The sequence below is a fragment of the Pelobates fuscus genome, chromosome 3 (genome assembly GCF_036172605.1).
Source record: "Pelobates fuscus isolate aPelFus1 chromosome 3, aPelFus1.pri, whole genome shotgun sequence".
In the NCBI taxonomy this organism is placed as follows: domain Eukaryota; kingdom Metazoa; phylum Chordata; class Amphibia; order Anura; family Pelobatidae; genus Pelobates; species Pelobates fuscus.
Window position 1 is genome coordinate 84,719,337 of NC_086319.1, and position 21,363 is coordinate 84,740,699.

The 21,363-nt window shown below is 36.7% G+C and overlaps 1 protein-coding gene across 4 annotated transcripts in view; it reads right to left on the reverse strand.

The window, feature by feature from the left end:
* The window catches only part of HRH2 (histamine receptor H2), an 83,921-nt gene that overhangs the window by 981 nt on the left and 61,577 nt on the right, over window positions 1-21,363 (reverse strand). For 2 of the 4 annotated variants that reach the window (XR_010090367.1, XR_010090368.1), the window contains exon 3: window positions 6,535-6,699. The exons of the other annotated variants lie outside the window; for them this stretch is intronic. The gene's annotated coding sequence lies outside the window, so the exon portion shown is untranslated. The remainder of the gene's footprint in view (window positions 1-6,534; window positions 6,700-21,363) is intronic. 4 annotated transcript variants of the gene reach the window in all.

The following is a 21,363-nucleotide window of genomic DNA, read 5'->3' on the forward strand; positions in this document are numbered from 1 at the left end:
GTGATGGATTATGTTGCCATAGCAACATGTTCTTTAAAGATGCTAACTCGAAATTAAATGACCCTTTTATTTATGACTATAGGTCTTTACAGAACTGGTTTAGGTCTGTAAGAAGGAAAGCCCATGCTAGCATAAGGTCTCTAGGGAACAGATTGTGATAGCAAGAAAATAAATGACCATTAAGGGGTTAAGTGCAGATTACAAGTGCACAGATAAAAGAACAATGTGTTGCTAAGCATTCCTTTCTCACACAATAAAGTTAGCAGGTCTTGTTTTGCAAAGTTAATGGAGAACGCATTAGTAATGACAGAGGCCACGTCTGTCTTGTGAGCCCTCTGATCTCTCAGAATGAACCAGCAGTGGAACTCATTAACAAACTCAAACGGCTGAACAAAAGAATTTGGCTTCCGTTGATATGCTGTTTAAATTATGTGATCCCTGAAACTTCACATTGCAAACCGAGACTCGAAGATATGCTTTTGATCCGTATTCTGATTTTTAATCTATTGGAGGACAGTGGTGAATAATGGTAATGTGCGAACGAGAACATTTTCCCTTTTCCTGCAGAGATCTCAATCTCCTCCATGTGGTTTTAGGAACATGTAATCTTTATTATCCAATCCTCTTACTCAGAAAAACAACATTATAGAATATATTTCAAAACTGGTCAATCAATCACTTTATGCAACCATTCCCATCTCGACTTTTACATTCAACTTGGATATTTCAGGCTCTGCTTGAAAACATATAAAACATACTTCAAATAATTTGGAAGTCTTGCTCTTTAGAGAAGAAATGATCCATAGGTAGATCACTAGCTGCTGTAAAACCTAAACTGCTATGGGGCTTTGGCTGCCTAAAAAGCTGATGAAGCATTGTGGGATTTGCCCTTTTGTGACAAACAGTCATCTACTATCTAGTGATTTCCACCTTTGAATAATTTATATAGTTAGTTACACAGTTACATAGGCTGAAAAGAGACATGTGTCCATCAAGTAGAGCCTTTCTCACATCTGGGTTGTTGTTATTTGCTGTTGATCGAAAAAAGTATAGTATCTGGCTTTATTAAGAATGTATATGCAAGGTGAAAAAAAATAACAATGCAACTAAAATGCAATGTGGGAAAGGCTGAACTTGATAATGGTTCACTAAATGCTATTTAAGGTATAATTCCAGAGCAAACAGGTTTTAAAGCTATGCTAATGTTTCCATTGAAAACTGGTTTTACATTATTAAGTGTCATAGACTTCCTGGTAACTATTGTATTTATTGCATGGGGAATTCCTACATTTGACACCAACTGTGCATCAAGGGACCATATGTTTGTAGAACAATTCATGACCAAAATTCTAAATGCAAATCAAACAGCAGAAATATTGCTTTGCTCTCAATGGTGATTACTCCAGACTTACGTTGACCATAAATCGCTATTTGCGATACCCACATCAAAGAATCTTTTTAAATACAACAAAGGGACTTGATCAAATTTACTACACTTTCCTTTAAATTAACTGCAGGTCCTATCTGATTCTCCGGCTACTATTTTGGAAAGAAATATTTTGTTTGTTTGTCCCATTAGCAATTATGCCACAAGGTGGCACTAATTATCACAAATTAGCATTCTATCTTATTGCACTCAGTGGAAACTTAACAAAGACAAAACATATTCAAATTATTCAACGATATTTGTGTTTTAGCCAAATATTAAATATATAATAAAAACAAGATAGATGAATTTCTGAAAAGTGACTAAATAGGTGGTGGGAGGGGAGGGGGGGTGAGAATCCTGCTTGGGAAAGAGTAAAGCAGCAATCCTACAAACATCACGTATAGCCTGGTGAATTGAGATTAAGGTTTAAGCATCAATTGTAAATATATCTTTGGACAGAGAAGAGAAATGTACAATTTCATGTATATAGTATATGAATGACATTTAATACGTGGGTATTTTTAGTGTATACAAGAAGACACAAAAGCACCATGCAAGAGTATGGTAGGGCCAACCTTAGCGTCGCGTGTTCGGTGTGATTGCAAAGTGATCTTATTTAGAGGGACCAACCGCACAAACCTGACAAATCATGAGGAGTGCAACAGTAAGAAGTGCTGCTGTCAAGGTGCAAGATTTGGAAGAATGGAAGATTTACTTCCAACAGATGTGCAGAGCCAGTGCAAGGATTTTCGGCTGCACAGGCAAAAATGAATTTTGCCTCCCCCCCGTACCCCCCACTTCCCCACACACACACTGGTTCCCTGGGTACTGATAGGCAACACCTTCCCTGCTGCTGGAAACGCCTACAAGAAAGCTCTGGTTAGTGCCACTGACCTACGCCCAGCCACGCGTCAGCTCGCTCATTGGCTGACAGCGATTAGCTGAAGCTCTAACCAATAAGCGAGGTCCTACATGGCTGGGCTTAGCTCAATAACAGGAGTTTCTGGTGGCAGCCTCCTGAAAATTAACCCCCTCCCTAAGCAATATTAATAGTCACATAGGCCTGCAGTTTACTCCATGCCTCCCAAAAATTGGAAGTCCTTATTTCTTTGCAATTACACCCTCCCAAACTAAAATTCCATATTTCTCTGCAATGTACCCCTTTCTCCTCAATTCACATCATGACTAGCTTCCCATAGCAATTAGGTCAATTAACCCCTTCAAGGTTCCCTGTGTGCACCCTTTTATAAGCTTTTCCAGCTACTTCTGCTCTACACACTTACAGTGTAACAGCCACACAACACTCACTCACAGATAGGGGCACACAGTCATACACACACTGCCCTCAGTCACACAGGAACATAAATTCACAGAGATAGACATAACAATTACATACAAACACATTCAGTTACAGTCAAATAAAATCACAATCAGAAATATTCTCATACACATTTACAGTGACACTTACACACTCACAGACATACACCTACAGTCACACTCATAGATGCACAAAATTACACAGACACAGACTTACAATTATGCATGCAGGACATGCACACTCACAGTCAGACATTTATGCTCTGACACACACAGACAACACACTCACATTCTCAGACCCAGATACCCACTCACTTTCACACACCAGACAACACACTCACTTTCACACACCAAAATATCCACTCACATTCACAGACCCAGGAAAAAATAGATTGCAGGACATCTGGATATTTTATTAATAACTAAATATTTTCAAATGGTTTAGATCGGTAGAAAGCACTATATAAAAATTGAAATACACAAAAGAACATATGTGTAATGTTTACCTGTTCTGGAGCTCCCCTATCCGATAGCCTTAAAGACGATGCACGAAATGCGTGATCATCTATTTGTATAAAGTCGTGCCAACTTCACAATGGCGTGACTCTGAATGTCAATTCAGTCAACACAAATGAACCAAATACCTGAATTCGGCATTTGGCTGAATTTGGGTCTTCATGCGCTCCAAGGTGATGGCAGCCAATAGTTTAAGTGCCCTGGCAACTTGCTACATGGCTTCCTGTAGCAAGTTACCCTCTTGTGGTACTTGATTACCCAAGAGTGCACTTATGTTACATTTGGATTTCTTGTTACCGACTTTGGCTTGTTTAACCGTTTCTCTACTTTGTGTTCCTGTTTGGCTTGTTTATCGTTTGTCATGTTTTCTCCTACTCATGACGTTGACTTTCTCTCTGACTATTCAGTTAAATCCGGCCATTCTAAGGCCCAGTAATACATGGTATATTTCTATTTAGGGTCTGTGATTAGGGTACTTTTCACGGTTATATCTCCTATATAACCGTGAAAAAAAGTATGGTAATATGACCACTTCTAATGTAGCTTTATTGGTTGTTATTTCTGTTTATGATATTATTATGGCAATAGTTACCATACTTAGTTAAATAAGAAAACAAAAGAAGTTACAGACACCAAAAATTTTTTATGGAACTTTAAGAATTATGATAGAGGAAGTACTCAAAATACCTTAATCTGCGTATAGTCTATTTGTTTTTTTTTTTACCTTTGAAATAACTTGAACACTTTTGGGTACTGTGATTGGCTGTAAAGAGCAGTGAATGTGTATATTAAAACAAAGACATATTTACAAAACCAAACTTACATAGCTGGTTTGCACAACTCTACTTAAAGCGAGGAAGCAAAGTCCATATGATCCATTTGTTAAATGACCTTTCACAAGGACATGTGCATAGATATAGATTAAAAAACATTAAACAGATTTCCCAGAAAGATTAAGACTAATTCCAACAGAAAAAAGGAAAAAGTTCTGTTTCTAGTCTGAGTGGCTCCATTCCAGGCCAAGTTGCAGACAGCTTCTTATCTCATTTTGTCAAAGCCGAGAACAAAATACAACAGACAAAGTGAAGGTGACTTTGAAGCTATGACTATGGGTGCTCATTAAGAAAATGTAATAAAATCTACACTACATTTACTACAGAGAGTTCCACCATAAAAGAAAAAAAAAAGGCACCTGTAGTATCTGACTTTATTAAAGGGACACGCCAGGCGCCCAGACCACTTCTGTCCATTGGAGTGGTCTGGGTGTCAACTACCCTTAACCCTGCAAGTGTAATTATTGCAGTTTTCATAAACTGCAATATTTACCTTGCAGGGTTAACTCCTCCTCTAGTGGCTGTCTACTAGACAGCCACTTATGGGCACTTCCGTGATTATAGCACATGAAAAGTGTGCTATAGCGTCACTGAAATCCCCATAGGAAAGCGTTGAAAGCATTTTTCAATGCTTTCCTATGGAGAGGTCTAATGCGCACGTGCATTAGGTCTCCCCCTGCCGGCGGCTGCACATGCGCAATAGGTCTCCCCTGCCAGATGACATCGGCGGGGGAGGAGCGTGGACGGACCCTGACCCAGCGCCGAGGGACATCGGCGCTGGATACAGGTAAATCACTGAAGAGGTTTTAACCCCTTCAGCAATTTGGGATGGGGGGTGGGAGGGAGAGGGGACCTGCAGTGCCAGGAAAAAGGTATATTTTCCTGGCACTGGAGAGTCCCTTTAAGAATGTATATTCAAGATTACATTTATTTGTTTTTTTTTTTTTGTTTTTATTATTATTATTTTTTTATATATGATGCAAAAAAAGGAGGGGTATGCACTTATTGGGATTCAGTGCACACCAGATTCACCCATGATCTCCAATGTAAAACTGTTGTGGTTATTTACTAATATGAGAAAATCAATGTGAATTCAAAGTGAATTTCTAATATTAAGGCCAGTGTAGACAGACTGAAAGCATAGCTGACTCAGAGAGTTTTTCACATTTGCCTATTTTGACCTGACATTTTAAATTCACTTTGAATTAACCTTGATTTCTTAATTTAGTGAATAATTCTGCATGTGTAGCAAGCACTCCCAGGATATTTTTATTTGTGTCCCTTGTTATAATATAACAACAAAGACATTATGAGCATGAATTTTACAGTATAGCAAATTATTTAAACCTGGAATTATGTAAGAGATCAGGGAAGAAGATGGAGAATACGATTTGGCAACTTCCATGACATTGTGTGATCCATTTTATTTTTCACTTTTAGTTGAGTTTCTTTTTTCAAATTCTTCAGTTTTCTGCACACTAACAGATTATGAATTGTACGTACTGTGCTTCATCCAAAGTAACAGAGAACTCAGCACATTTCCCGTTAGTGCTACATAACTTCTAATATTTTTTTTTAACTTAAGTCAATTTCTTGTGGAATAAAAACAATCTCCTTTCAGACTCTCTCACCTCGAAAAGGTAAACACGAGCCCATTACTCCTTATCTTTTACTGTTTAACGTATATACATAATAAATCATCAGGTATATATACTGTAAACATGGATTTTCTATAGAATACGACTATAACTTAATGTAATAATAAATAACATACATAGAGCAGTTCTGGACTCCCTGCTCTGTACTATAAACTATTATTCGCATTAAATATTAAGGATTTTTTTCTCAGCTTTTTCAGTTAATAAATCACTGGAGTGACGGTTTCCACACTTCTTTATAAAAAGCCATTTATTAAAGGTACAGTCCAAACACCAAGCACTTTGTAGTGGTTATGGTGCCAGGAATACTTTGGCGTTCCTCCATTGCAAATAGTCATACTATTTTAGAGCCTGGGGGACACTGGACCTTGCTCTCCATCTCTCTGCAGGTGGAAATGCGAGCCAGAAGATACTTTCATGATCATCAGTTAGCTATCCTGAGCTAAGTCCTACAGTGCTACTACAGGGCTATTCTATTGGCTGAGAGTATCAGCTAATCTCTCTCAGCCAATAACTGACTACCTGCACCATATGGCTTAGTTCAGACAGAGAACTTCCGGCTCTCGCTTAGCCATAAAGGTATAAATTAAAACCATTCTAAAATGGTCTTACTACTTACAATGGAAAAGGGGAGTGGGTGGCAGGTCACTCCTAGCACTATAAGAACTACAGTTCTTCTCTTTAAAATTTTACAAGAAATCAACTCTCCTTACCCATAGTCCACTGTCATTAAGGCAATGATATTTTATTTTTGTAGATGAAATATAAGTCCAATACTCACCCATGGGTTCATGACAATTGTGTTTATATGCAGGATGACCTGATTCTGCTCCTGTTGTCATACTGGTCTCTGCAGAGGACAGCCAGGGGTGAAAGGTTATAGTGAAGGCCTGGCACCAGGCTACAAATCATGGACAGCGGGGGGATGGGAACTTATGGTCCTGGGCTAAAAAAGATTGAATTTTGAAGAAAACAAATAAAAATAGGAATCAGTGTGACTATTTGCACATTTGTGACCTATAGAAAAGGGACGATAATGGGGAAATGGTCAACAGAGCAAATGTGAGGCGTGATTTAGCAAAGTCTTTAAATTAATAAATTATTTTAAAGTTTGGAAATTAATATTTGTTATCCATAGCTTGATAGTTTTAATCTCTCAGGATATCAGTTACCAGGTAAGTATTACATTGAATCTATACATGACTATCACAATATATAATATATAACGTATATTATAATATCCCTCTTTTGGGCCTAAATCTTAGTGACCTTCTTTTCTATGTACATGCCCCCTTTCCAGGTCCAAGTTTCCGGTTATAACAAAACTTTATCTATATCAATATAGCAATATAGCCCACAATAATCATTTAAAACTACAAAGAATGTGTTTGAAATTAGTCTCTGTACAAACAATGATTTGGACTTATTCTCAATTACGATTTCAGTTGCGTAAACGGTTATCAGTAGTTCATGAACTTGCCTAGCATTTCCCAGAAATTCCCTTACTGATGGCCATACCTCCAATTACAATCCCCGACCCCCATCTTTCCAAAATGAAAGTGTCCCCCTTTGGCTATTAAAAAACAACAACATTATGCACAGGTAAAGTTACCTCTAATTTAATATTAAACTATTTAATCACATATAATTGATGTGGATTTGTACTAGAAGATAGTAGCTACTATCTTTTGTAGTAACAGAAATATAAACAGGAGAAAATTATATTTTTATTACGATAAAATTCTTGAAATCTGTCTCCCTTTATCTCTGACTTTCTTTCTGTCTCACTCTCTCAATCCTGCTTAAATAAAGGAATGGGATGGAAGGAATCTTAATTGTGCTTTGTGTAACATAATTATTTTATCTTGTTACCGATAGTTTCAGGCAGCAGTTTTGTAAGTTTAAGGAATGATGCAAAGTGTGCAAAGTCAATCAAGCGTGGCAGATTTGAAGTATCATCACATTGTACAAAAATAATTCTTCAGCTGCCGAAAATGTTTTTAAACTATTTATTTTACGCACACATTTACATTTGACTTTTTAAAAGTCATATGTGATTGGTTCGACATTAATGCATTATGTAGTTATTTCCTATATTTGACCTCATTCGCTACCAAGTTATTTTTGTTAATACAAAGATAAATAATACAGAATAACATTGTTTCATTGTTAAACCATGTTGTTTTAATGGTAAATCTGAGTGTCCCGTTGACTGCAATCTTACCACCTCTGGTAGATCGGTGCTTTACGCCATGCCAAATTGCACTAGGAATAGTTGGCAGTAATAGGCTGAGTGCACTTCACACACCATAGCCATTCTGCCAGATGGGGCTAAACTACAGGTGCCCAGGGACCCTGAATTTTAAATGGTTCAATAATGAAACTGCGAAAAATGAGTCTACCTGGTTATGGTGCCCTGAGTGTCCTTTTACCATACAAATACATATTTTCTTTTTGACAGGGGCACACCAAGCACCATAACCACTGCATATAATTTTAATGGCTATGATGGTATGAGCTAATGGGTGTTATTCTTTCTAGATTTCTGCCAAACATGTTTGTAGAGGTTTTTTATCCCCAGCAGAGGCTTAGCTCTGTAGTAATAACAGAAGCTCCTAAACAGGAGCTTCTGACTTTTCTTGCTATGCTCTCTTTCCTGTTGCAATAAAGAGCTTAAAAGGTCCAGCTTAAAAACCACATCAGTGGAATATTTCCATAAAATATGAACTCTTTTACTTGTTGAAAAGAACTCTGTTCTTTAAAAAAATTGTAACTGTTAACAACGGCCAATGTTTAACTATTTGCTTTGTATTTGTTTAAATATGTAACCTTATAACAGAATTGTTATAAAATTGTTATATAATTCAAAAATCTTACGAACACACTAAAAACAAACATTAAAAATAAGTATATATACCATTTTACAAATGGTAGATCTCCAGATGATGTAGACCATCACCTGCTATGTTGCTTTGTCAGTCTTTAGAATTTAGAAAGCATCAAGTTTTACAAGATCTGGGTATCTACCTTTTGTTAAACCCCGCTTTAAAGGAAATCCCTAGGCACCATAATCACGTCATTTCATTAAAATGGTTACAGTGTGTGGAGTCATCTGGCTTAGAATTACTTTCACGTTTTAATACATTTTCCAAGAGTTTAAAGCAGAAATATCTCAAACCATCAGTCCCCTGGCTCTCCTTCTGTGCGCGGCCAATGTGGAAGCTTTAGGGGCAATACTGATATCTTGCTAGTGAGTTGATGCTGTCACCTGATATTATGGAAAGAAAAATCAGGATGCTTTCTTACACCTTGGGTTTATGGAATATCCCTTAACCAGGTACCTGTATTTATTAAGGCCAAGACTATCCAAAGTATTTAAAGAATTTTGAACTCAAGAAAGAGACCTAGATTACATGTATACAACACAAGTGTGATCTAAGAATCAGAGGATACGTTTGTTTGATTTACAACCCTCCAAAACTAACAGTTACCTGTCCTGAAAATACATGCTAAACTAAAGGCTCCTAGAAGTACAAAGTTATAGCATCAGTTATTAAGTGCTCAGATTATAAGAGAAATACTTTCTTGCACAAAAGAACACGAAACTGCATTCGAAATACTGAAGTTGCTTGCATGTCAATATGAAGGTCTCATCACATTCGGAAGATGCATTCAATGTCTCACTTCACCTAGCAGCTCGCTGTTTCCCAGATTGGTTTGCAAAATGAACGTGTTCACAGAATCTGAAGTTACTCTTGACCTGCTTTATCTTGCTTAATCCTCAAGAGCTCCAGTTTCTTCAAAACGTTTGCCAAAAGCTATTATAGACACTAGGTTAATAAGTAAATGTTAGCTAACACTGAGAACATCTAATATAACACTTGTATATTTAGGCCAGTGTTCAAATGCAGTGATGTTTAGTATAGACTTTTGGACTTCACATTTTTTTTTTTTTTTTAAATTCTTTATTTTTGTTGTGCGGGTGATTACAGAGCATTGTCATGCGCCACAACAGTGTTCGTTTACTTAAAGACACATACATAGGTTAAACAGTGGCATGATAAACTTGCACAATTTTTCTCTTTTGTTAAACATGCTAAGCTAAGCAGTTTTGTTTAAACGTTAGCAATCTATTTGATATCAGGTTAGCTCTAAAACTATTATTACCAGGCTAGGTATACAAGCTTAAACTATAAGGTTGCTAATAATAAAACAGGTTTGCCAACTGAAAGAGGAATTCTAAGGCTCTAACAGATCTGTGGTTGCTCAATTACAGGAGATAATACCACTGGTTAGGTAGCTTAATCAGTATAGACAGTCCATTAGGGTCCCCTAATAGAGTTAGTGCTGATAACCCACAGCCCCAGCATGTATGGCTTGCTAATGTACAGCGCTGACCCCTTCTGAGAAGCGACATAAGAATTTTAAGGTAGGCAATTTAAAGCGAGTGTTCTATGACATTAGCTTCATAGGGGAGACAGGACAAGGATCATAAGCTACTGGCCTATAAAACAGTCTATCTCCGACATATTTACTTGGGTCTGCTCAGCCAATACCCGCAGGTGGAAGGCAATTGATCATGTGTGATTGTCCATTATGTTGTGGACGGCATGTTGTAGTACTGAGTCGGGCAGCTGCAGGAACAAGCTTCCAGCTCTCCAGTGTTGCGGCAGGTTTCCCGCCATGCAGGTAATGCTTGCCTCTTTCAGGTCGGCTCGCCGAGACACGTTGGCAGGGAGCAGTGCGCGGCCCCCTCCGCGGCCCCTGTCTTCCTCTTCTCGGGTTCAGGACGCGACGGCTGTGCGCCCCCTGCATCCGGTGCTTGGGTCTCCCGCTTTGTGATGCCCCATGCTGGCCAAGTTTGCCTGGACCCGCCTCGTGGTAGGACTTCACATTTTTTATCTCTTTGTATAATGAGTTAATTTTGTTTCTATAATATAAATATATATATATTTATGACATTATCAGCTTACTTAAATGTACACTCCAGACACATAACGTACTTCAGTATTATGTGTGAAGATTGTGTCCTTTTTTTAATTTTACAAAAAGTACAGATTTCAATAGAAATTTGCCCTTTTATACATTAACCTTGTTTACACTCTCTGGCTGTCAACCAGCCAACTGTTCCTTTTACTTCCTGGCTTGTTTAGCTCAGTGGAGCTAAACTCAAGAGGCAATTGCCCAGAGCACCTGCCTTGCAAAGCTGTCTCACTGAGCTGTCCCTACCTACACCCCTCACTCTGATAATAAGGAGGCAAGGAAAACTTATAATTCTTCTTTTCTTCAGCCCCCCAAAAGGCACAAGCTAAAAAATATAAAATAACAACCAGCCAGACCACCCTAACAGCCAAATTTCAGGAGAAGTGAGACTTGGCTGTCAGAGCACCCTGATTGGTTGGTTTAGTAACCAACCAACCAACCAACCAACCAGAGTGCTCTTGGTCATATTGCAAAGCGCTGGAACTTTTCTCATGCTTTGTGATAGTATTCGTGAATAACCCGGTTAGCAAAGTATGAGGCTTACTCTGCTTACTGAATAGTAGTTTTTCAATAGACTTTAGTGGAATAATTAGTATTCTGTAAGCATAGTAAACCCTACTCTGCAAAGAAAATCCAGCCCTAGATAGTTATGTTGACATAGGACTTAATCTATCGCATCATAACAATAGGGTTAAGCATAATAAAAACCTCATGCTGCAAATGTAGCAAATAACAGGAACATAATTTTAAATTGAATCTGACTGTGACTTTGTGTGTAATAAACAAAGACTGCGGGATTTTAAAATACAAAGAGTATAAAGCTTGATAATGAACTGAAACTGAAGTTAGGTTATTGCACATTGGTAAGGCGTTAATTCCATCTGCTATGTGAAAGAAATTATTTAGCTGCCTATTATTTGCTGTATTGTACTCTGAAGGTCACTAAAATGAACTATAAAAGAAACAATTCGTTTGGCACCCTGAACAAACCTCTTAGCTTAATTATTTCAATATTCAGTATAGAAACAATCTTTGTGAGTTCACTGAGTAAAGCATGTGCCAACAGCAACCTTCTAAAACAATTCACCCACATAGTCATTTATCAGATTCCACATGGCAAACTGATGCAAACTCATTTTTAGTCAATTATCTAAAAAGAGAGAAAAAAACAACAATTTTAAACTGTTTTGGCAACCTCGTGATAGAACATTTATGCTGCAGAGGGATCAAAACAACATGTTGTTAGTAGCACTGGAAGTACTTTTTTAAGGCAGGCAAAGTGAAGAATTCATATGACTAGCTAACAAGAAACTGAGCAGCCTTTGCCAATGCAGTACAGCAGGGGTGTCCAAATGGAAGATCTGCAGACGTTTTAAAACACAGTTTCCATGATGATTTGTCATTCTAAATGCATGCAATGCATCATGGGTGTTGTAGTTCTGCAACATCTGGAGTTCTACCTTTTGGGCACCCCAGCACTACAGAATATCATGGTTATTTGCTAAAGTGAGAATTGTTGGGCATTCAAAGCGACTTTCGCTACACATATTAGCAAGGCAATGTTGGATAAATAACTGTTACATATCTGGCACCTTGGTACCCAAACAACAATCCTCTCTCCAACATTTCTTAAACCTTTTAACACAATCTGAAACACTTTCACCAGTCTTCTATTTACATATTAATTAAGTTACATTTTTTTTGTCCTTATGTTGGTTTACAAAATAATTTTGCACGGGAGTCCACATTTCATTATGAGTTGTTCCAATTCCCCCAAAAAATTATTCAGGTGTTCAGCACTTTCATTTTGTGCTTTCCAATAGGCAGATACATTTCATAGATATCAATATCCTACCGTTTAGACCACAATTAAAAAAAATCTATAATATGATTACATATCAGTGGTAACCCTTTTCAAATAATTTATAGCCCCCAACAAAGTGTTTTACTGGATCAGGGCATTCCTTGGATTAAAATTGTTGAGAATTGGTGACAATAAAGACCACCCTATTTCCTACCAGCATATATGATATATGTTGCACACAGACATTAAACGGCACTGTCATGGCGAACTTACCTTCCCCTAATCGCTTCATCTTCTCTCCCTCTCTCAGGATCTGTTCTTCATTTCTTCCTGTGTGCTCTAGTTTTCTTTAAAACAGACAGCTCTTTCAGCCAACTTTACTAATACTAACCCCATGTCACCTGGGGGGGTATTTTGAAATTTAGCCCCTGCCCGTCACCCATGGGCTTAGGGTCATTTAGAGGTGACTAGGGAAACAATTACATGTAGTGGAATCAGAAGGGGGGGGGGTTAAAAAAAAACTGATTTCGGCCATGACAGTGCCGCTTTAAGGATCCAATTGTGCTTTAGTGTTGGTCAAGTATATCATTGGGAGAGCAAAATCCTGCAGCAATCAATATATCATCATCATCATCATCACTTAACCACTGCAAACTAGAATATAGTGGAGCATGTTTACTGTGGCTCTGTGGTAGGATGGGGGAGGATGTGAAATTGTCTTATTTGGCTCACACGGCCAGAAAGGTTATAACTTTATCCATACCTCTCCACAATTTCTCTTATATTTAATTCAAACATAAATAGAGAACATCTCTTCCTCTTTGATGGACAGTTGGCCTAAGACCCACTCAAAGTTAGTTGAGCAGTGTCAAATGGAACATGCCATTGCTAGCCATTTTTTCTCAATGAGATCCTGAGTTTGGATTCCAATATTGTTGAATGGGTAAGGCAGTGGCTAAGTGACAGGCAACAGAGGGCAACAGAGGGTGATGGTTGTAGTCAATTGAGTATATTCTAAGCTTGGGCTTGTCACCAGTGGGGTACCTCAGGGATCTGTACTTGGACCCATTCTCTTTAATATGTTTATTAGTGATATTGTAGAAGGTCTTGATGGTAAGGTGTGTCTTTTTGCGGATGATACTAAGATATGGAACAGGGTTGATGTTCCAGGAGGGATAAGCCAAATGGCAAATGATTTAGGTAAACTAGAAAAATGGTCAGAGTTGTGGCAACTGACATTTAATGTGGATAAGTGCAAGATAATGCATCTTGGACGTAAAAACCCAAGGGCAGAGTACAGAATATTTGATAGAGTCCTAACCTCAACATCTGAGGAAAGGGATTTAGGGGTGATTATTTCTGATGACTTAAAGGTAGGCAGACAATGTAATAGAGCAGCAGGAAATGCTAGCAGAATGCTTGGTTGTATAGGGATTAGCACTAGCAGTAGAAAGAGGGAAGTGCTCATGCCATTGTACAGAACACTGGTGAGACCTCACTTGGAGTATTGTATGCAGTACTGGAGATCATATCTTCAGAAGGATATTGATACCTTAGAGAGAGTTCAAAGAAGGGCTACTAAACTGGTTCATGGATTGCAGGATAAAACTTACCAGGAAAGGTTAAAGGATCTTAACATGTATAGCTTGGAGGAAAGACGAGACAGGGGGGATATGATAGAAACATTTAAATACATAAAGGGAATCAACACAGTAAAGGAGGAGACTATATTTAAAAGAAGAAAAACAACCACAACAAGAGGACATAGTCTTAAATTAGAAGGACAAAGTTTTAAAAATAATATCAGGAAGTATTACTTTACTGAGAGGGTAGTGGATGCATGGAATAGCCTTCCAGCTGAAGTGGTAGAGGTTAACACAGTAAAGGAGTTTAAGCATGCGTGGGATAGGCATAAGGCTATCCTAACTATAAGATAAGGCCAGGGACTAATGCAAGTATTTAGAAAACTGGGCAGACTAGATGGGCCAAATGGTTCTTATCTGCCGTCACATTCTATGTTTCTATGTTTCTATGTTTCTATATACTTTTTGGTATAAATCGGTAAAAAAAAAAAAATAACCCCTTAACAAAGATTTCTCTTATATATATGAATATATAATATATGAATCCTAACAAAAAATATATGAATCCTAACTAAATGTCAATTCTGATAAATGATTGATAAGTAACCTAGATACCTATATCAGATGATTAAACTATATATGCTCCTCTTGTCCTAAGCCCCTCCCACAGGTCTTTTTATGACACGGTCATATTATGTCATGTCGTCTTTATATTTGTCTCTCAATGTATTTAAGTCTGTATTTAAATCGAAAAATAAAAGATAACATTTAAAAAAAAAAAAAAAAATGCCTCCATCTCTTGGAACGAGAAAGTCTACCCCAGACTCTCAGTCCATCCAGACATATTATCAACAAAATGAATATAAGAATAACTTTCTGCAAGTCTACCTACAAATTGCAAATTGTTTTGGTGTTTCACCTGGAAATGGGGATAGATTGACATTTTTTGAACTTGTATTACCTGCACAGCTGGGTGTATCACTAGGGGTGTGAAATTCACGCAACCATCTCTACAGCAGCTTAAGAATGTTTCACTACAGAGTTGTCAAAGCGTGACCTGAGCCAGTCCTTGTGGAAGATGGACAGTCCTTTCATAAAAAGTGTTAAGAACTTATATAAAGCCCTGAATGCTACTGATCCCTACTGGATATGTGGTTATACTCCCCACCCACAACAATATGGATAGCGCTTCATCGGTATCCCATGGATACTTGATTTTCTGAAAGGTATGATTTACAATGGCACTAACCCATTCACTAATGTTACTAGTAAAAAGGAAAGTATCCATAATACGTCTTGCGTTCCCAGTCACAGCAGATGCGAAAGCTTTCATAAATCATAATAATGGCACAGAAGAACTTGGCGATTTCAGGAAGAAAGTATTGTTCGGCATACTTTTTCTTTTTGTCATGATATCTATATATGTGCTTGATATGTTCAAATGTAATTTGTTTCCGATATGTAAATAATGCAAAAAGTTAACATAATCCAATACGGATGTTGCCCTTACCCTGTTTACCGAAATAAACACCCAAAAATTCAGATGTGTACGCTAATATCGACCCCTACCCCTCTGTGGAAATAGAAATCTACAAGTCATTGTTTCTCTTCCTTTTTTAAATTGTTATTTTTGCAGAATAAAAGGAGGGACTGATAGTATGAAATTACTGCTCAAAACTGTTTAAATATAGCTAATGTTACAGGATTCTTATCCCAACACGCAGGAAAGTAGAAACCTACAACAGGTGAGCCTGAAAGATGTATTACCGTGCCTTAGAATGGCCAGACTTAACGTATTAATACAACAAGAAACAGGATCAAGATAAATCAAGGACAGGAATAACAGAAATACTCATTGATTCAATGCATCTCTAAGAGTTGATGCTGATTGGCAGGGACTGTGTTTGGCTTGTGCTGGCTCTTCCCCTGGTCTGCCTCCTTGATAAACTTGAGAAAGCATTGTGATTGGCTTTTGATGAACACTTTTGATGATGTCAGCCAATCAGGCAGATCAGGTGCTAGAGCCAGCAGCAGGCTGCAATAAAGGTAAGATTTTGCTATATTTAGGAGTGTCAAGGGGGCCAAGGGGCTACACGTTGTTTTTTACACTACACATGTTTGTGTTCCTAACTCTATAGTGTTCTTTTACATTTTGGCAATACATGTTATGCTTTTGACATAACCCTCTTTGGCAAGATTGACTGACAGATAAGTGAGGGACCATATTTTAAAGAAATTTTTTTTTTTTAAATTAACACCATAGATTTGCTAGGATTTGGAAAGCACAACATATAGATAAAGTTGTCTCTAGTATTTATTAAACTATTGTCTTTTCTAAAAATTAAATAAGCAAGTTTTTATATTCCTTTTTAATGGCTTCACAAAAGAAGTGAAATTTGTTCTTATAGCTAAGGTCCCCCATAGTCTTGTATAAGCCATACTTAAACACAAGCCCAGACAACTCCAAAAACTATGGAAACTGTGCAGATTATTCCTCGCACAATTCATATTACAGTTTCTTTTTAAGACTCCCGCTGGTCTTCTCTTTCACACTGTTCTTGCTGGTATTGGTTTTAGACTTTGATTTCTTAACACTTTCCTGATTAAAATTGTTTTAGGAATACATCGGGGTATATATATATATATATATATATATATATATATATATATATTATTTTTTTTATTATTTTTTTTTTTTATAAAAAATGTATAAAGTAAATATTAATGGCTGATAAAATATTCCAGTCTTTAAAGACATTCATGATAAAAAAAAATACCTTAGTTATATTTCACTCTTTATAACACTAATGAAAAGAGAGAGTGAAATATAAATGTTTTGTCGCTTCATTCACCCACATCATCAGAGAATGCCAGTTTGTGTTCCTACCAGGTTATGATAGGTACCCATTGACGTGCCACCCTACTCTGGATTTCTGCAAATCTATGTAATAAAATGAAAACAATGATTAAAGGAAATTGTTTCAACTTGTAATCCCTTTTCATGTAATGTGTTTCTGCATCACGTTTAGCTAGAATAGTGTTATCATCATTTTAAGTCAGCCAAAACACTTCCATGGGTAGAAGAAATTAATAATGAGAAAAAAAAAGGTACATAAAGATTTTCATGTTTCACCTTATCAACAGCGCTGTAGGTGTGAAACCCCCATCATGTTAATATAATATGTAATTGCATGATGGGAGTGTTGTATCATTTGAATAATTACATTTGCAAAATTGGGTTGCCTCTGTCCGCCGTTAACGAGGTTAGCTTTTAACTGTTGGATTTGATTTGGAAAAAGAGTGTCTGCTGCGCTGCATTATCCTTAAAGGTACACAAAAGTCATCCAGACTACTTCATCTCAAGGAAGTGGTCAGAGTGCAGTGGTCCTTCAGTTTTAACCCTGCAATATAAAAGTTTGTTTTCATTGCTGGATTAAGCACACCTCTAGTGGTTGTCTTCCTGACAGCCACAAGAGGCTATTGCCTTGTGAGAACCAAGTCAGACTCGATTCTCAACCAAATGCTGTTTATAGAGAGCATTGATTGACACAGCACAAGCCTCCTAATGCTCACCTATGGGGTAGCATTAGCTTGGCTAAGACAATCAATCTTGGGCTGCAGTATGGAGACAGGTGTGGTGAGGGCTGAAATGTAAGTTAATGGACTTTTTATTGGACGGTGGGGGTCACCTAAAATCTGGTATTTTCACACAATAGGTATGATTTTTGAATAATGCTTGAAACTTTCCATGTTGCACCTTGTGAGTGATCAAAAACCTTCTCATTCATATTATTACTTTACTATTAAACGCCATCATTTTCTGTACAATATGCTGTACAGAGTGTGAAAGGTAATGGTTAAAGTCACGGCAATATATAATTAGACAAAATGGCCCAAAAGCCTAAAACCTAGCAAATAATGCACTTACAAAGTGTATACACATGACCATTAGACTGCAATCCAAAGAAGTGAATGGGTATTGCGACAAAATGTTTCAGGGATTAATTGCAATCTACTTTGAAAAGACGACAAGTAAAACCTGCTAATGACTTCTCGTGGTGAAAAATTATCATAATGAATATTTTAATATTCAATATTTTAGCAAGTGCCCATTTAGCAGGAAGGTCACTCCTGATATCCGTAATGGTATTCTATTTATAAAGTGTTCCATGTAGAGTGACTGTCAAAGTAAGTTTCAGAAAAACTGTATTTTCAGATTTTTTTTATAAACCCCTTTCTTTAAGGAATATGTACGGTGTATCTTATCCGAGTCTCATCTTATCTGTCCTTTTTCCCATAATATTAATGTTAATGCTACAACAAAAACCAGCTGGATTTGAGTGTTAAGATGTTCTAAAGCAAAACTCTTTCACTTAAAAGGAAAGAGCATTAAATGACAATTCTGCTAAAGATGAACAAAGCACAGTGATATTGGAGCGAGGGTGCTTCTAAAGTGCATGCCCTGCTGAGTCAAAGAGCTAACAAAATGCAGTGTCTCCGACAAGCCTTTCTCTTCCTTTACTCTGTAACTGTATATAACTGAATACTGACCAGAAAATAAATGCTTCAATATCTTGCAAGGGTCATTTATCAAACTGACAAGAATGTAGTGAGGTTTAATTCCATGCCGTCTGTTCTCAGCATCGGTCTTTTGTGAATACATTTACTATGGATGGGGAAAAGCTTATTTGCAAAACACACACACAATCAGATTTCAATTTAGTCATGTTTGCCCACTGTGTCTTCATGGCATAATGTTTCACTCTGATTGATTAATAATCAAACAGCTCTTTCGCACTGCAATTCTATTTTTCTATATGAATGATAAAAAGCAATGATTAACTGCTATATTCTCCCTAATCTATCTCAAGAATGACTAATGTGATACATTTGAAGAAAACACATATATTGTCTCACTTTTGGTTAGGTAAAGCTATACATACATGTTTAATTATTTATTAATGCAATGTAATTAGCGACAAGTCTTAGGACTTAATCATCCAAATAGGATATTATTTCAATATGTTTAAAAAGAGTATGATATGTCATGTGTTCCAAGCTCCCTAGTACTGTTTTCGAGTACAAAGTTCTTTATTAAAAGGCTGAACTTGATTGTGTAGATGAAATAAAGGTGGACTATAGATTGGATGACTATCTGTAAAAATTAGTAATAATCGCAGTGTATAAAACAATTACTGTTGTAATTTTCAGATGTAACTCTTTTGTGTTCTCAAAGATGGCAAACGAATGGGTAAGGGGGGTAAAGCATACGCAGGGTTATCCACAAAACACCACCTTGTAGTGTAGTTAACTGAGAATTACAAAATTTTGTCAAAAATTGCTATTTTAAGAAAACAAATCACTTTTTAATGACTATTTAATCACTATTTTAGCCTAAATTATGGAATTCCGATTTACCACAATTCACTGTTTATTGAGTAAACTCCACAGGATTTATTCTTTTTCAAAGGAGGAATAAAACATTTTTGATATAAATGTCATATTGTCCATAGATCCCCGACCCCCTTTAACTGTTTTTTGTAATTTTACCTATATAAGACACTTACATACTATTGACATTGGTAGGGCATCACTTGAGTTTAATCTTACACTTAGTCGTCATTAATTATGCACTAGTACATATTAAATCTTTATGTGTGCACTTTCCTTGCAGATCAGGTTCACTGAACACATGGTATCAGAAGCCAGAAACAATATAAACGTGCTTGCAGCTTTTCATTAACAATAATTAACTATAACCCTTAAAGGTTCACTATAGGGTCAGGCACACAAACATGTATTCCTCACCCTATAAGGTTAAAACCACCATCTAGCCCCCCTGGGCCCCTCATGCCTCCATAATAGAGCAAAATCTTACTGTATTCAAGCCTGACACTTTAGATCTGCATGCTCTTTGCCCCCCCCCAAAAAACAAGCAGCCTGCTGACATCATCAGAAGTGGTAGCCTGATCCAATCACAATGCGGGCTCAAATAAACACAAGTATATTCTGAGTTATTACTGCAAAACTAAATATGGTGGCTAGAGCTTTGATCAAGAGACTAAGACCTCAATTAAACATTTTTTGATACACTTTTTGAATGATTTTTTTAATAAACATTTAAAATTATTTAAATTTTTAGACTATTTTAATCTTTTAATATTTTGGATATATATATATATACACACATATTTTATGTACAATATATTTTTGATGTTTATAATATTTTGAATATTTTGGAGCTTGAAAACCAAAATCACTGCTAGTTTTGCAAGAGTCTTTTGTCTTTTACGTTGTCAGAAGTTAGACAATTTTATGTCAGCAACTGACAAACGTCAGAAACAGTTATAAGAGAATATCTATTGGTTTGCCTTTGACCATGCTAAAGGACATGCTATCAAATGGAAACCTTGGCTGTTATCGAAAACATTGTGAGAGCGAAACAAAATTCCGCAGGGCAGAAAGACAGACGTTTTGCTACATGTTCCATATATTTATTTGTATTAAATTTTGATTGATTTATTTACTTGGTTCAATCAGTATCCGACAAACTCTGTTGCAAAGTGTTAAGACTCAATAAAATTTTATCGGCACAAAGCAACATTTTCTTTGCAAACACACACTATTCATTTCCTATAACTTGCTTTGTAAGTCTCTAGTGATATTTTATTATTGTCTGTGTTTTGTCATTTTGCTCTTGAAATCACCTTACCTTGTTTCTTTATCACAAACCTATCTGAGGAATGCTTTTTTCCTCTAGATACTGCACAATAGAAAAGTAAACAGTCTTCCTGCAGTGTAACTTATTTCAAGTTATTTTTTCCTTAAATAGGTTTCAGCTTCCCCAGTTTGTGATTGAGTGTTAGATGCGTTAAAGACCTTCTAAAATGTATAATACATACCTACAAGTTGTAAAAACATTTTATGATTATAAAGAAGGGACAGATTATTGTATTCACCTAAATTGCAGTCCTTTCAAAGTGGGGTAAAAGTATGTTATTTGACTTGAACAATCCATGTAACTATAACATGACACAATTGTATTGCATACAATCACCACTAGCAGAACACACTTAATTTCTCCAATTGTATTTTGTCTTGTCCTTTCTGCATCATAAAACATGCATCTATTTCAAATGTCAGTTAATTTGTATGGAAAAATGATGGAGGGACTTGAGGAATGGTAAAATTATACATAGTATTCTTTAAGAAAATACATTTATGAAATGATAAAAATAAC